Here is a 16304-nt window from a genome sequence, read left to right on the forward strand (position 1 = left end):
GAATTGCCTCCCTTGTCTCAAAACGTTGTCCACAAAGCTGATCCTTCACAAATCCGAAAAGATGGTAGTCGGAGGGTGCCAAATCAGGGCTATAGGAGGGGTGTGGAAGAACTTCCCACCCCATCTTTGCAATTGCTTCCAATGTGAGGCGAGTGTTGTCATGCAGGATGATGTTTCGTCTCAGACGTTCATCGTGCAATGCACAACGGAGCTTGTGCAACGTCTGGACATAACGAGCAGCATTGATGGTTTGCCCAGGATCCAGGAATTCGGCCAGAATAAACCCCTCTGCATCCCAGAAGACTGTGCCCATCACCTTCGCAGCTGATGGCACTGTCTTTGCCTTCTTTTTTGATGGAGAATGCAAATGGTGCCATTCCATACTCTGCCGTTTTGTTTCAGGCTCGAAATGGTGAAACAAGCTTTCATCACCTGTCACAATACAGAGCAAAAAATCTTCACCTTCATGTCAATATCTCTGAAGTAGCTCTGAGGTGATGGCTTTTCACTGACCTTTGTGGTGTTCGGTCACTAACAGCGGGACCCAACGAGCACAAACTTTCCTATAGCCCAAGCTTTCAATCATCTCCTGTACTGCACTGTGCCCTATTCCAGGTTTTTGGGCTATTGTGTCCACAGTCCCACGCCTGTCATCTTGAATGATCTCATCCACCCTTTTCCTGTTGCGTTCAGTTGAGGCTGTTCGAGGACGACCGCTCCGAGGCTCATCTTCAATGCTGGTGTTCCCATCTTTAAAATGTTTCACCCATCTTCGAACATTGCTCGCACCCATGCACACACTTCCATAAGCACGCTGAAGTCTCTGGTGAATTTCTGCAGCAGGGATTTCCTCTTTCATAAGAAATTTGATGACAACATGCTGGCAAAACGACATATCATTGTCGGCCATTTTGTTAGGAGTGATACTGGTCACGGGATGCAAGCTACTGACATCACAAGACACTCAAGGTTAACACAACAGCTGGTTCCACATACCACCCTACTCTGAAGCAGAAGTCATAGAAAATCATGAGAATGAACATGTATACAGCATAGGACAAGGCAAATCCCAATATAAGAGGATTCAACTTTGTGGCGGTCAAGCTTACGACCATTCAAGTGACTAAGCTGCTGTTGTAGCATAAGATACGTAAGATAGGCATGATCTTCTTTGCAAAGCCTGGACTGACAGAAGACTTGTATATAGTGCATAAGGAAGAATTTTCAGTAACATGCTATATGTGCGATATACACATTTGACGAAAATCCATGCATGTTCATAAGAGACAAACCCACCTCATCAGAGAGGATGTTACATAAGGACTATGACAGCAAGGGTTCAGTTGAAAATAAAAATCTCTGGTTATGAGCCTCAAGGGGCTTGGCGCCAAGACGAACTGATCAGTGGTAAACAGCCAGTCATAAAGTAACTCTGACTCTGTCTTTAAAGGGCCAAGAAAGTTGCGTTTTAAGTGTGTATATAATGTGTATCATTTGATACTGAATGCCATACATCACCCTCCCAGATTTTGTGAAAAAAATCAAAATTGAAGAAATGAAGGAAATATACTAAATACCCAAAATTAAATTTATATTTCAGTATAGAAGTTCTTTTACTTTTATAGAGGTTCCCACATTTTTAGACAGTCTGCTCATAGATGGCGGCAAGGTTGTCAGCCCTATGAGCCAGCCTCTCTTTACCCCCAAGAATATTCCTGGTACTCATTTCTGTTAAAGACTGAATCGACCCCAGGGCCATAGTGCAACTGGAAGGATTAGGTCGGTTGAAAAATCCAATATCATTGGGAATTGAACCCGTGACTTTCTGGCTTGTAGCATAGTGCCTCAACCAGCTACGCTACCATGTGGGAACCTCAACATCTCACAATCCTATGGGCGTCCACGGCCTGTTACAGGGATACCTTTACTTACTTTACTTTTGTAGAAGTTCACAGCTCTGTGCTAATCTGTAAAATATTCTTGAACAAGTTAAACCTCAAGTTTATAAGCAAATTTTCTGGCTGCCCCTTTCAGAAAGACACAGGGTGCTGCCTGTGGGCACTTCACACATTAAATGCAAATAAATCAGAATTAGGGATGTGGAAGTTACAGTTTCTAATTAATAGAGGGCAAGAGGTGAGCATCCCTGGAAGCCTACAGTTCAGCTGATTTTATATTTCAGTCATGCGTGTGCCATTGCTGACAGACACAATGCAGGCCAGGAGCCAAGTAGTTACAGGGTGTGTCTGTCGGTCAGCTTTCAGTATGGGTCAAATGTTTGCTCAAATTACTTCACAGTACTGGTTCTGTTAACACTGCTTAACAGAAAGCATAGTGATCTGCTACAGTGCTCTGACTTGTGGATTTTTCATTAACATTCTATGCTGTAGAATACACAAAAATAATTTCAAGAAATTTGTGTTATTTTATTAGTAATTATATGTGGTGATATCACAGTTAAAGACTGTTAACAAAATTTGCATAGTGTGTAAGATCACGATTCTAATTACACATAAAAGACATTGCATTGCATGTACTTCACTTCACCACCTTTCATTGACAACGACTTCATTGCGCAAAAAGTGAAATACATTTTTATAGGGTTGTTTGCCGTTTATGCGATATAGTGCAAGTACATGTTGCATTACAATTGTTCGATTGTTTTATTAATATCGATGGAGACGTGCTCAAGGAGCTTTGAATGCGCTATCAAACTGTTGTCAAGAATTTCTTCATTCAGTTTTACATATGAGGTAAGAGAAAGCTTTTCAATTTCATTTTTTTTTTTTTTTTTTTTTTTTTTTTTTTTTTTTTTTTTTTTTTTTTTTTTTTTTTTTTTTTTTTTTTTTTTTTTTTTTTTTTTTTTTTTTTTTTTTTTTTTTTTTTTTTTTTTTTTTTTTTTTTTTTTTTTTTTTTTTTTTTTTTTTTTTTTTTTTTTTTTTTTTTTTTTTTTTTTTTTTTTTTTTTTTTTTTTTTTTTTTTTTTTTTTTTTTTTTTTTTTTTTTTTTTTTTTTTTTTTTTTTTTTTTTTTTTTTTTTTTTTTTTTTTTTTTTTTTTTTTTTTTTTTTTTTTTTTTTTTTTTTTTTTTTTTTTTTTTTTTTTTTTTTTTTTTTTTTTTTTTTTTTTTTTTTTTTTTTTTTTTTTTTTTTTTTTTTTTTTTTTTTTTTTTTTTTTTTTTTTTTTTTTTTTTTTTTTTTTTTTTTTTTTTTTTTTTTTTTTTTTTTTTTTTTTTTTTTTTTTTTTTTTTTTTTTTTTTTTTTTTTTTTTTTTTTTTTTTTGCAATAATATGGCCCAGTTGTGATGCTGCATGTAAAGTGATAAATTTGGTATCAGTTTGCCTTTGATTTCTGTTCTGTTCGTTTGAGTTCGTGATACCGAATCACGTTTTCGTTATGATAAATTATATTTGTCCTGGTTATGCATCTGGCACATTAATACAGGGACACAGGAATTGCGTTTTTCGTCGTTAGATGTTAATGATAATCGTGAAATGTGGAAAAAATGTTGCTGAAGGTCTGTTACAAATTCCTTACCTCTTTGATTAATTCTTTCTGTTTTAATGTAACTTTTTCTTCGGGTTATAAATTCATATCCCTACCTTTTAAGTAGTACCAACTGTTTGAATTGGCAGGAACGCCAGTGACATTTAATAAAACATTATAAGACAGAGTTTGTAACTTTTCTTTACATTTTCTAAAGAATTCACAGTCATTTACGTATTATATATTTGAGAGAGGATAACTCGCCCACTTTATACGTAGACTACGGGATTCAATTCCTGGCAGGGATATTTGTCTTTGCCAGAGCGTCCAGACTGGTTCCTGGGCCCACCAGCTTCCTATCCTGTGATACCGGCATAAGCGACCCTGGCGAGAAACGGCGTGAAACTGTCCACTCATCTCTATCTGCCGCCGAGGAATTATACCACCATGGCACCATACGTCTTCATGGCTTGGTACTTACTTTAAGCATAGGGGAAACTTTACATTTTCATTATTTAATATAACACTATACCATGTCCACTAATTTTCAAGAAACTGGCTCTGAAGTTAGGAAATCAGCCGCTGTTTAAATGTTACTTAGAACAAAACACGTTCTGAAATCTCCCACTTGCAAGTAGTGTAAAGCTATGGAAGTGTGTGGAGATAGTGCAACGCAGTACGGAGACTCAGAAAAGTACATTATCTTATTTCTCCCAAAGGTGGAGACAGAACACTCCAGTACTCAGGTGATGATATGGCATTTCGAAGATTTAAATATATCTGCAAATTTAAGACTAGTCTTGAAAGTAATGCCATGTAGTCATACAAGGCTATTGTCTGTCAGGTTTGCCTCTGTTCAGCAAGTTTCACCTCGCCACCGCCTCCCTTCACCCTATCACACTCCCGTTTCATTTTCTCATTTCCCTATTATCTGTACCTGGATTTCCCAATGCTGCATATTCTTCTACCTTGAAGAAGGAGGCAGCTGGTTCATTTTTATTTCTTAGGCTTTAAAAACGCCCATCTAAATGCCCCAACTTCTGTCAATTTCGGAGTAACACATGTAAGAGGGCTGTGTTGCTGCCACATTGATTGGCTTATTGTAATTTACCGCCTTACAGAAGTGCAGATCGCGAAGCGTAGTGTGGCTGCAAGTCTGGACACCCCTATGAACAAACAGACGACAGAAAATCCAAGGCCGCTTCTTTCTGTAGACATACAAAGCGAACTGTACTTCCCTCTTGGCTTATTGTGTAACAGGCGATTGGTCATGCTCTAAATTCATCCTTTGGAGACGTCCATCACAGGCTAAGGACCCAACAGGTGAAGGTACTTTTCCTTGTTAACGGGTCGGGAGGTTGTGACGTAATATTACGTCAAAGACTCAAATATGGTTGCGCATGTAACTGAATTTATTTGCGTTGTACTTCCACCACCCTCCATACAACTCTGTATAGCGTGGTGCTTAATTAAGCACAGGGGCAACTGTACCCCATCTTATCTGACTATCATAACAGTAAGGTAATAAAAAGTTGCTCCTGTGCTTAACTAATTAAGCACTACACCATGAAGGCGTATTTATTGACCAACTCGATAACCATCATTTTCACAAGGACTCTAGTTCATGTAGTTCGTTATAGGAACCTAAATACATTTGTAGATATACAAGGGTTCCCAAAATGTATACAGCCGTTTTATGTACACTCACACTTGTGCTGTATGTTTATATGTATGTATACTGATTAAGTACATTTTGAGATATTTCATAACCTTCAGAACATTCGCTTCTAACGTAACAACAGACACATAGCAACCACCCAGTACAGTCATTCCTCGACTTACGAATTTTCGGACGTATGTCCAAAACTCGAATTTCGGAATGACGTCATGTTGTAATGTTCTATTGGCATGGATCGCAACTCTTAGCGCTCGGTAGTAAAGTATTAATTGCCTTGCTTATTTTAATATTTTTACTACTGTAAATGTTTAATATCACGTTGTTTGACGTCGCTTTGTTAGTTTTATAAAGAAAACAATAGCATTATTCAGAACTTGGGTTAAAATATTGAAAAATTGGTCCCAGCCTTGAGCCCCAAGAACATAACCTTATGCGCCTCATGTTATAATGGACTCTACATATGTCCCGACTTCCGGGACGCAATTAGGTTGTTATGAATGAGTGTATAAGGGGTGGGCCTCCTCGGCCCTTGTACCGCGACCTACAGTGATCTATTGTGCTTAATTAAGTTGTTAAGTCCAAGGCATATCTCTGTTTAGGCGTCTGTTTACTAGACCGAACACTGTAAAACGATGTAATGTGCAGTTTACCATCTTTTTTAAATGTAATCGAATCATACTGTTCCTAGCAGGGACAAAAGACTTTCCTATCCTCCACAGCGTCCAGACCGACTCTGGGGCCCACCCACCATTCCATCCAGTGTGTGCCATGCGCCTTTCTCCAACTGTAAAGCGACCGGGGCGTGAAGCAGACCGCTCACCTCCATATAGTTCCCAGGCTATTAATGCGTTAAGCTGTACCTCCGTTCCCCCTACCTTTAGTGAAGCAGTTAAAAGAAGAGACGTGGCCTATTTGAAGTGCAAGTCCGAAGTTCTTCTGGAGGAACCGAGAAAGATATCACCACATGTCAACTGATGTCAAGTGGAATAGATTCAGGGCTTTCCAGACGTGTTCCCCTCATGTTGGGGCACTATGCTACAAGCTGGAAGGTCGCAGGTTCGATTCCGGATGAAGTAATTGGATTTTTTAAATTGCCTAATCATTCCAGTCTCCCTATGGCCCTGGGGTTGACTTAGCCTCTATCAGAAATGAGTACCAAGAATCTTCCTGGGGGTAAAGGGCGGCCGACACGTGAGTCTGTCAACCTCACCACCATCTGTGAGCCGATTGTCTGGAAAGTGTGGGACCCTCGACGTCTCACAACCCTATGGGCCTTCACGGACTGTTACAGGGATAGCTTTACCTTTTTCCTCTCAAGTTTTTATGAAGACTTTATAGGAGATTTTAGGTTCTCACGGGAGTCGATACAAAAATTACTGCCTTCTCAGATGTCTCTCCGAGTAGCTTGGTGGATATGTACCAACATTTCGGAAGAATTCTTTAAATGACAAGAAAATAAACTGGCAGATAAAAAATAATTGAAAACAGAAATAAACTCAAAATACAAGAAAACATACCACGCTTCCTCCCAACATTAAATAAAAGCCTGCCTGATGAAAGTAGCAGGTTCCTTCGAAACGTCGTTACTCTTCTACCAAGCTATAGTTAGTGCGTAAAGTCTGAGACAGTGACCTACATACAGTAAGGCTGAAAACCCAGTGACGCGACAAGCCGCGCGCGGTTTGTCGAGTGTTGTCGCTCGCAGCCGATATTTGTATTGTAAGATTTGAGGCTTTCACGGCGGTGACTATGAAGAAAGCAGTCTTCTGGGATTTTGGCACCGTGTATATGTGGTGTTAACCGACGTTTCGGAGGAACGTATCGCCCCCATCTTCAGGGTTGAAGAAAAAGTATAAGTAAATCTGCAAGCGACAACACCGTGAGACACGGTAAGGCAGACTTACCGTGTCTCACGGTGTTGTCGCTTGCAGATTTACTTATACTTTTTCTTCAACCCTGAAGATGGGGGCGATACGTTCCTCCGAAACGTCGGTTAACACCACATATACACGGTGCCAAATCCCAGAAGACTGCTTTCTTCTTGATATTTGTATTGCTTTTATGAGCCGCGCGCGGTTAAGTTTTGGAACGCGGCCCAGAGGCGGCAGAGCTGTCGCACGCCTACTATGTACAACTAAAGGACGCGCGCGACAAAGAGCGGATAGCCGCTCACGACTAGTCGCGGCAGTGGGTTTTCAGCCTGTCATGTATGTATCATCGCTTGCTTGCTGTTCTCATGGGTTAGCACAGAAATTGTCACGCTGTGTGCAGGCTTGAATTGTTTTATTCCTTTCTCGCGGCAAAGGTCTTAACCCATCAGATTTTCTGCGAATGCTCTACACGGGGTCGCATCCCTGAAGATCACAGTCTTCAAATTTGTATGGCTTTTACCCGAAACTAATACTGATCCTATAGGAGCCGGTATAGCGACTGGCTACGGGCTGGACGATCGAGAGTTCGGAGTTCGAGTCCCGGTGGGTCAAGAATTTTCACTTCTCCATGTCGTCCAGACCGGTTCTGGGGTTCAATCAACCTCCTATACAATGGGTACCGGGGGTAAAGCGGCCCGGACCGTGAAGCCGGCCACTCACCCCCAACTAGAGCCGAGGTCAAGAAAATGTGGATTTATACATCCACTGCTCCACACGTCTTCATGGCGTAGTGCTTAATTAGTGAAGCACAGGGACAGCTTTACCTTCTTTACCTAATAGTATTATATGGAAGTCAAGGAGGATGAGGTGGGCAGGGAATGTGGCACGAATGGGGGAGAAGAGGAATGCATATAGGATATTGGTGGGAAAGCCAGAAGGATGAAGACCACTGGGAAGACCAAGACGTAGGTGGGTGGACAATATTAAAATGGATCTTAGAGATATTGAATGGGATGGTATGGATTGGATTGATCTGACTTAGGATAAGGACCGGTGGAGGGCTCTTGTGAACACGGTAGTGAACTTTTGGGTTCCATAAAATGCTGGGAAGTTCTTGAGTAGCTGCAGAATTGGCGGCTCCTTTATGAAGGGCTCAGCTCCATGATAAGTAAGTAAGTAAGTTGATTATATGGAAACGTTAATGAATTTAAAGTGTACAATTTTCCTATCTTGTTTTTCAAGCAATTGCCATGACTTGTATGTCTTCTTTCATGCATGATCATTGGCGCCTCCCGCATTTTTTTTTCATGGGGGGCGCCAGTTTTCCAAAGGGGTTCGACCAAAACTCATTTAACTAAATTACGTTTAAGCCGTTAAGACTAATTATACTGATCGCCCTAGAGCATTAAGGGAAGAATAATTTATATTATTAATATATATATATATTCTTCTCTTTAATTTTGATTTTTCTTTCCCCCGAAATACGGAGTGGGTGGAGATGCCTGCCCCCACCCGAGCGTAAGCTGTAAGAATGCTTTGGGTGTGGTGCGTTATGACATCGCCCCTATCTCTGCCCCTTGTTTCAATCCCATTACGCTGATGGAGTTCTCCCCATGCCTGCGACCTGCCGTGACAACACAAGTGTTATTATGAAAGCTTTACATATAATGACGACTGTATGAACTGGATTAATATTGCGCAGTGCTTCCAAATTGCCCATTAATATTCGAGAGAGGCATAAGACATTTTGGCTGCCATGTCCACAGATAAAAAAATGATATTCAAGGGCTGTGACGAAGTGAAGTTTTGTAGGTAGGTAATTACTAACGTTTCGGAGGAACCTGCTGTCTACATCTTCAGGGTAGAATACAGATGTATGCAGCAGGCTTCTACAGAGTGGGATATATTAGTGGTAAAGTTCTAGACTCATGTTCGAGAGGTTTTCTCTTCGATTCTTGTCGGGACACCTGACATCATGACTGAGGATTTTCTTGGTGTTCCTCAGTCTCTCTAGACATACCGGGATGCTACCTCAAATATACCACGACCACTTCATCTCTGATTCATCTGTCGTCATACCATTCGGCGCTATGTGGTCCAAATACTGACAGCAACGTAAAACAAATTAATCTACAGCATATAACCCCGAAACGTCGGTACCCGCCCACCGGAATAGACGGTCTCATAACCCAGAAAACCATACTATAAGTCTTCAGCCTAGTGAAAGCCTCCATTCTAAATTATTGGCTTGTTATATGATACAAATTTTGAGATGTATTACAGTTGTAAGAATCCAAATTAGTTCCCCTTTTACGTCATGTCCTGACGTGATGACGCAGAGAACACCTTATCACGTTCATGTGTGAAGCATGTATATTATTACGTTAAATATCTGCTAATTATACCATCATATGCTCCCTTCTACGAATGATTCAGCAAACAGTAAAAGGCTATACATGTTTTTAGACGGCTTCTACCTCCATGTAGCTAATCCGGAGAAATGCACTTCCGGTTGGTGAGCAAGGTTATGTATTGTGAACACACGGGATACATGATGCCCTGATTCTCAGGGCTGGCATGAAAGTGGCCAGTGTTCGCAAAATGGCGGCTCAGATTCGAGGACAGCTTCACTGTATACCATTACTAAGAAGTCGGGCAAAAGTGTAGGTATTGGAGTCGCACCTCGGACTGACCGACTTCAATGCATTCTCGAAGAAGGGTCGTCAGCCCAGTCCATTATAACATTGGACATATAAGGTTTTGTTCCATGGAGCTCAGGGCTTGCAGCCATTTGTCCACATTTTAACGTCTATTACCCTATAACTCTATTGTTAGCCTACTTTCCTAAGGTAGGCGTATGAGTTCTCAATTCTGTGTGGCTGAGTACCCCGTTCCTGTCAACTTTCGAATACCCAAACCAAACTTTACGAAACCTGGTATGTATATCATGGAAACTGAACAGATCTGAACAGCGTACCTCATAAATTCTTCCCACCAGTCTGTGTGTCTGTATGTGTATCCTTCCTATCGTTGCTAGGCAAAGGCTCCATAAATTGTATCCCTCATTTCGTTGCTAAGCAACGGCTTGGTAAACACGTTCCTACTTCAAAGAATACACGGAACAATTGAAGAACGGTTTGAGGCGTCGTTTTATATGGTTAATGTCGTATCAAAGGAGAGTAGGCGATTGGTTCTTCCCAGAACTTCTTATTTTTAATGTAAAATCAGTAGATACACATGAAATAACATAATATTGAACATTTAAGTTAAGTACAAGAAATAAGCAAGTTAATATTTTACCATTGTTCGTTAAGAGTTACTATTCGAGCCACCTGGGCGTAGCAACTTGGCGTCAGTCCGGAATTCAAGTTTCGAGTCTTAAGTCCGAGAATTCGGAGCGTTATTTTAATGGGGGTTACTATAAAACCATCATAGACGTAGGGTGAGGTATGAATGTGGCCCTGAAAATATACGGCCTACTTGAGTGTACGGACTGTACAGTCGAGTGAATGGGTTTCGAGTCCTGGCAAGGGTACGAGATTTTCTTTTTCTCTACAGCGTTCAATTTGCCATTCACTGATCTAACATTCGATGCTGTTTAGTCCGGGGTATTGAAATGGAATGTTTCAAGTTCTGCCTGTGCTTAATTAAGAGTATGTGACGAGGGACTAGAGACATGACTACGCAGACTTGACCTGCGCACTAGGCGAAAGAGAATGGTCAGCTTTACGCTCAGAGAAACAACCCCGATATCCAGTGGATTTTTTCCTTGGCACTACAGCCCCAGTGGGCCTAGGCCTACCTCCATGAACTTCTCCGTTCACTTCGGTTTTTCTAGATCTTACACATTCGGTAGGACTCCTTGGGCGGGTGATCAGCTCGTCGCAAGGCCTCTACCTGTACACAAACACAGAAAAACGCACACACACAAACTAAACATCCATGCCCTGAGTTGGATTCCAACCCACGATCCCGGTTTCCAAGCGAGCGAAGACAGTACATGTCATCCAGTGGATTAGGGCCTGTGAATTGGCTCGCGGGGTCTGGATGCTGTGGTAAGGAAACAGAATCATTTTCTTCCTTGTGAGGTCTGAGTACTATGTTCCCAGTTCAGAAACAAACCACGCTAGCACGCTCTAGATCCCTGCATCTTTCTTTAGGTCTTCCCAAGCCTCTTCGCTGTCTATACACCATTGCTGCTCTGTATAGATCCACTCGCATTGTCACGCAAGTTATTTCAATTTATGGCTGTATTTCACAATTTCATTGTCATAAAATCTTACCCAAGTTTCTGCCTTATGTATTCATTTCGTATAAGGCGCCTATAAATAAATAAACCCGTCACGTGTACATTAGTCTATTATCGTGACATAGAGGGCGTCAGTGACATGCCGCTGTTGGTTTCCGGAACTTCCCAGGTTATGAAATGGACGTCAAGATGTTACAACCGACATCAGTTTAAACAGCAGCAGATGCGGGTTTGTAACAGCCGTTTCTCTCTTGCCAGCGGAGACGCGGATAAGCCCATGCTGTTTATGTCCAAAAATGTCTGGTAAAACGTTAAATTATGGTCTTGGGTGCGTGCACAAAGAGCTGTAATGTAATGCGATTGACAGGCGCAACTAAATAAAGCCACAGTTAATATTCATGTATTGGCGTTATTGGTTTGGTTCTGGACTCTGCAATTGTCTCAGATTATGGCGTCACCCAGACCGGCACTGGGGCCCACCCAGCCTCCTATTCAGTGGGTACCGGGGGCTCCTTCCTCGGGGGTAAAGCGGCCGGGACGTGAAGCTGACCAGTCACCTCCAATTAGTGCCGAGTTCAAGAAAATGTGGATCTGTACATCCACTCCCCCATGCGCCTTCATGGCGTAGTGCTTAATTAGTTAGACACAGGGACAACTTTACCTTTTATGCTACAATAATTGGTGAATGGTGAATTAGGATTTGAAAGGATGCGTCCCTAATCTGAGTTGAGGTATACAACAAACAAAAAGAAAACTCCGTGACCTGTAGTCCGCAAGCGAACTATACCGACCGAGCGAGCGCCGTTTGTCGGCGGAGTTAGTGCCAACTTTTGCGGATAGAGGGTGTCGCTAGGTCAGCGCAACAGATCCCCACGGCTGTTAAATTCGGTTTCCTAGACCGGAGCCGCTATTTCCTTGAAATAGCTCCTCAGTTGTCCTCACGAGGCTGAGTGGACCCCGTTCCAGACCCGCTACTTGTCAAGAAATCTGATAGCGCCGGGAATCGAACCAGAGACCTCTGGATCTGTAGCCAGACATGTATTAACTTGGGGGAATTCAATACAATTGCAAGAATCTTCACGTAATATAACAGGTGTCCCGGCCGAAATTCGAAGCGAGTACTTCCGGAATTCGAGTCCGTAACGCTACCACTACACCAATTTGCTCGGTGCGGTGTATTGGTTCTTGGGTTTTAGGGCAGTGGAATAAACGTGATAAGTCAGAATTCTATGATAGGACAGATCTGATAGGATGCGATGTGATTCATTACGAAATACCGTCTTATGTGTATAAGGGTACTTAGAGGAATTACAGACATAATTACAAAAAATCTCAGGATAATCTATACCGAGATTTGAACTCGGACACAGATTAAGTTATACCAAACAATAGCGCTTCTGACTTATATTCAGGAGGTATCCGGCTCGAATGCCGTCCCGGACACTATGTATCTCAGTTTTCCTCAGACTCTCAAGACAAATACCTGGTGCTACAGCCCTCATTTGGGCCTAGGCCTACCGCCATGAAACCCTCCGTGTCACTTCGGTTTTCTAGATCTTAGACATACGATAGGAATCCTTGGGCGGGTGATCAGCTCGTCGCAAGGCCTCTACCTGTACACAAACACAGAAAAACGCACACAAACATCCATGCCCTGAGTTGGATTCGAACCCACGATCCCGGCTTCCGAGCGAGCGAAGACAGTGCACGCCTTAGACCGCTCAGCTACCGTGACCGGCGCCTGTGTGTCCTTACTTACACGTTATTACCAATAAATTATTCACAGTCGTTCAAATATCAAACGCTATTTAGTCTGACTTACTGACAGCATCGTTAAACAAAACCTGTGATCATGCACGGCTTCACGTCTTGATCGTATTTTGCATTATTTTCCTTATGTGTGTGTTACTGTAGTAGATCTCGTTTACTATAACATTACGCAATGTTACGTTGGTTTTCGCCTAACTTCACATAAAATTAGAATAAAAAGCATTCGATTCTCTACCCCATACTGCAACGTTCAGTAAGTTGTAATCCATTGTTCTGTCATGACTTGGCTCTTGCAAACAGTCCCCGCTGGTACGAATACTTGCGTTCCTGGAGAGAATTCGTAGAGCCGAATTTCGTAATGTGAATCGATATTTCCCATTAGCGCAAAGTTATAATTGGGGCGGGGAGGGGGTTATTTTATATATATATATATATGTAACGCCAATTTTATTTCCTGAAACGAAACGTATAGACGTCGGAAACTCAAGCTTTGGCCTGAATCTCCCCTAGGCTTAAGGTCACACAGTCCAGATTTGATCAGAAAAAGAGGTAAACCTATCCCTGTAACAGGTCGTGGAGGCCCATTCATAAAATGTTTAGAAGTTCTTGAGTAGCTGAGCGACTCGCAGCTTCTTAAGAAGGACTCAGCTCCATGGAGTTAGTTAGTTAGGTAGCCACAAGAATTTAATTAAATATATTCAGTTATCGTTTACATAAATTTTATACTAATACACGTATATATCACCGTTCCGTAGAAAATTGTACTGCCATCTTCAGGGTATAAAAATCTTGTGCTATGAAAGCATCAAGTTCCTCTGAAATTTCAGCACCTATATCAAAATACACTGCGTCATATGTCGAAAGACTGCAAATATAAATACCATTCGACTTTAAAGGATCAAGTCTCATTTTAAGATCACTATCTCTGCTCCGTCTTCCATTTTGTCATGATATCATGGCATGGGCCATTCTCTGCTTGGTATGCAACGCAGGCAGATTCTCACCGAAGGTTACAAGTCTCCACGCTCACTGTACTTCCGCTGGCTTCAACAATTCTAGATTCATCTCTCGATGTAAGAAAACACAATGCGTGACTTTCACTTGCTTTTACTGCTTTCCACTCAAACGTAAAAAAGCAAGTGACACCACTTCTGCGCGCGCCATCTTCATAGAAGCATTTCTATCCCAGATTTCTTACGTACATGCATCATGCATCTAAATCCTGCCTTTGTCAATAAGGTAAAATTGTCCCTGTGCTTAACTAGTGAAGCACTGCAATATGAAAACATATGGGGGAGTGGATGTATAGACCCACATCTTCTTGACCTCGGCATTAGTTGGAGGTGAGAGGTCAGCTTCACGCCCCGGTCGCTTTAACCCCTGAGAAAGAGCCCCCGGTACAAGTTGGATAGAAGGCTGGGTGGGCCCCAGAATTGGTCTGGACAAAATAAGACTCGAACTCCGACCCCTTGGTCGTCCAGCCCGTAGACAGTCGCTATACGTACTGCGATGTCGGCCCTAATGTCTTTATCAGTATAAATATTAAATTCATGGTTATTACTCCCTTTTGGAATGTGACTTCATGTAGTCTAATGGATCGTTAGGAAGAACCTGCTGCCTCCATCTTCAGGGTAAATTTCTACCTCGGTTTCTAATCCCGACCTGAAGACCGACAGATTTCTTCGAGGTTTCTGCAGACTCTCCAACATATATCGGGATTATACCTGTAAGGTCATGCTCACAGCCCTCGCACAATGTTTGCAATTCATTATTATCCTGCCATCCGACGTTTTTTGTCCACCACGCTGTCAACGCCAGTCATCGGTTAGTTATGTGTAGCGGTAGCGTAGTTGGTTGAGGCACTATGGTACAAGCCGGAAGGTCGCGGGATCGAAACCCGATGAGGTGGATTTCTTCAATTTACCTAATCCTGCCAGCCGCACTATGGCCCTGGGATCGGCTCAGCCCCTAACAGAAATGAGTACCAGGAATATTCTTGGGGGTAAAGGGCGGCCTGCGCATAGGGCTGACAACCTTACCCCCATCTGTGAGCCGAGTGTCTATAAAATGTGGGAGCCTCAACATCTTACAACCCCATGGGCCTCCACGGCCTGTTACATGGATACCTTTACTTGTTTACTTTACAAGGACCGTATAGATAACGACGCCTTCAACAATTCTTCTGCTCCATGGGAAGGTGTTTACCGAGCCGTTGCCTAGTAACAACACACGTGTAGATACACAGACTCATGGGAATGATTTATGAAGTACGCTGTTGATATAGGCTCAGATGCTATGATATATGTACCAAGTTTCATAAAGATTGGTTCAGTCGGTTGGGAGTTGATAGGAGGTATACACAGACGCACAGAGAGCAAGGCTGTCACATAAACCTCTTTTTATTTTTTTTCGAAATAAGTGAAGTAGGCTAAAAATGATGTATTCATTGGGTCTGTGTGCGGTCCTGCTGTGTGTTTCGAGATATCTGTTGTTACTCTGACATACGGGTGAGTTGAGATTGTGTGTGGCGAGGCTATGCGCTCTCGTCTTGCGAATGTTTCATCATAAGTGGCTCAGCTGAAGGACTGCTGAATCTATTATAGCATTGTGCGTGGGTATAACAAGTCGATTGCATCAATCCTGTCCTTAACCTTTTACCCATATTCAAAATAATTCTGCAACAAGTTGTTAAATAAACTGATCACATCTCTCGAATATTAACTGAAAAGACATGGGCTCCAGTAGAAGGGAGTATAGGTCAGGCATCTGCCCCTACCTCTGGGATTTTGGAATAAATCAAGATTGAAAAAGGAAAAATGTAATAAATATTAACATAAAGATTGGAATTATGTTTTAATGTCAGGGCGAGTAGTAAAAATATTCTTAAACGTCTTTACCCCGCGTTAGTAAGGTAGGCTGTCACAGATCCCAAAGAGTTTAGATTAACTATAACTTTTTAACAATGCGTGGCAGTTTAAAAGCAAATTTTATGATTTCCCCACCCCCCACAGAAAAAAATATCCCTGTTAGAGGCCCTTCAAACAAGCCTCATACAGAGGAACTGCGCTTCATAAGTTCCCACAAGTTATGTAAAAATGCAAAGATTAAAACTAACAAAACTGTAATTTTGACCGTGGTTTTATACTCGTATGATTGTGAGATATCATCTCCCACGTTAGGGCAGAATACAGAGATGAGAGTATGTGAGAACAAGATACCGAGGAGAATATTTGGACCCAAAGCGAAAGATTTAA

This window comes from Cryptotermes secundus, unplaced genomic scaffold (genome assembly GCF_002891405.2).
Source record: "Cryptotermes secundus unplaced genomic scaffold, Csec_1.0 scaffold42, whole genome shotgun sequence".
Taxonomy (NCBI): Eukaryota; Metazoa; Arthropoda; class Insecta; order Blattodea; family Kalotermitidae; genus Cryptotermes; species Cryptotermes secundus.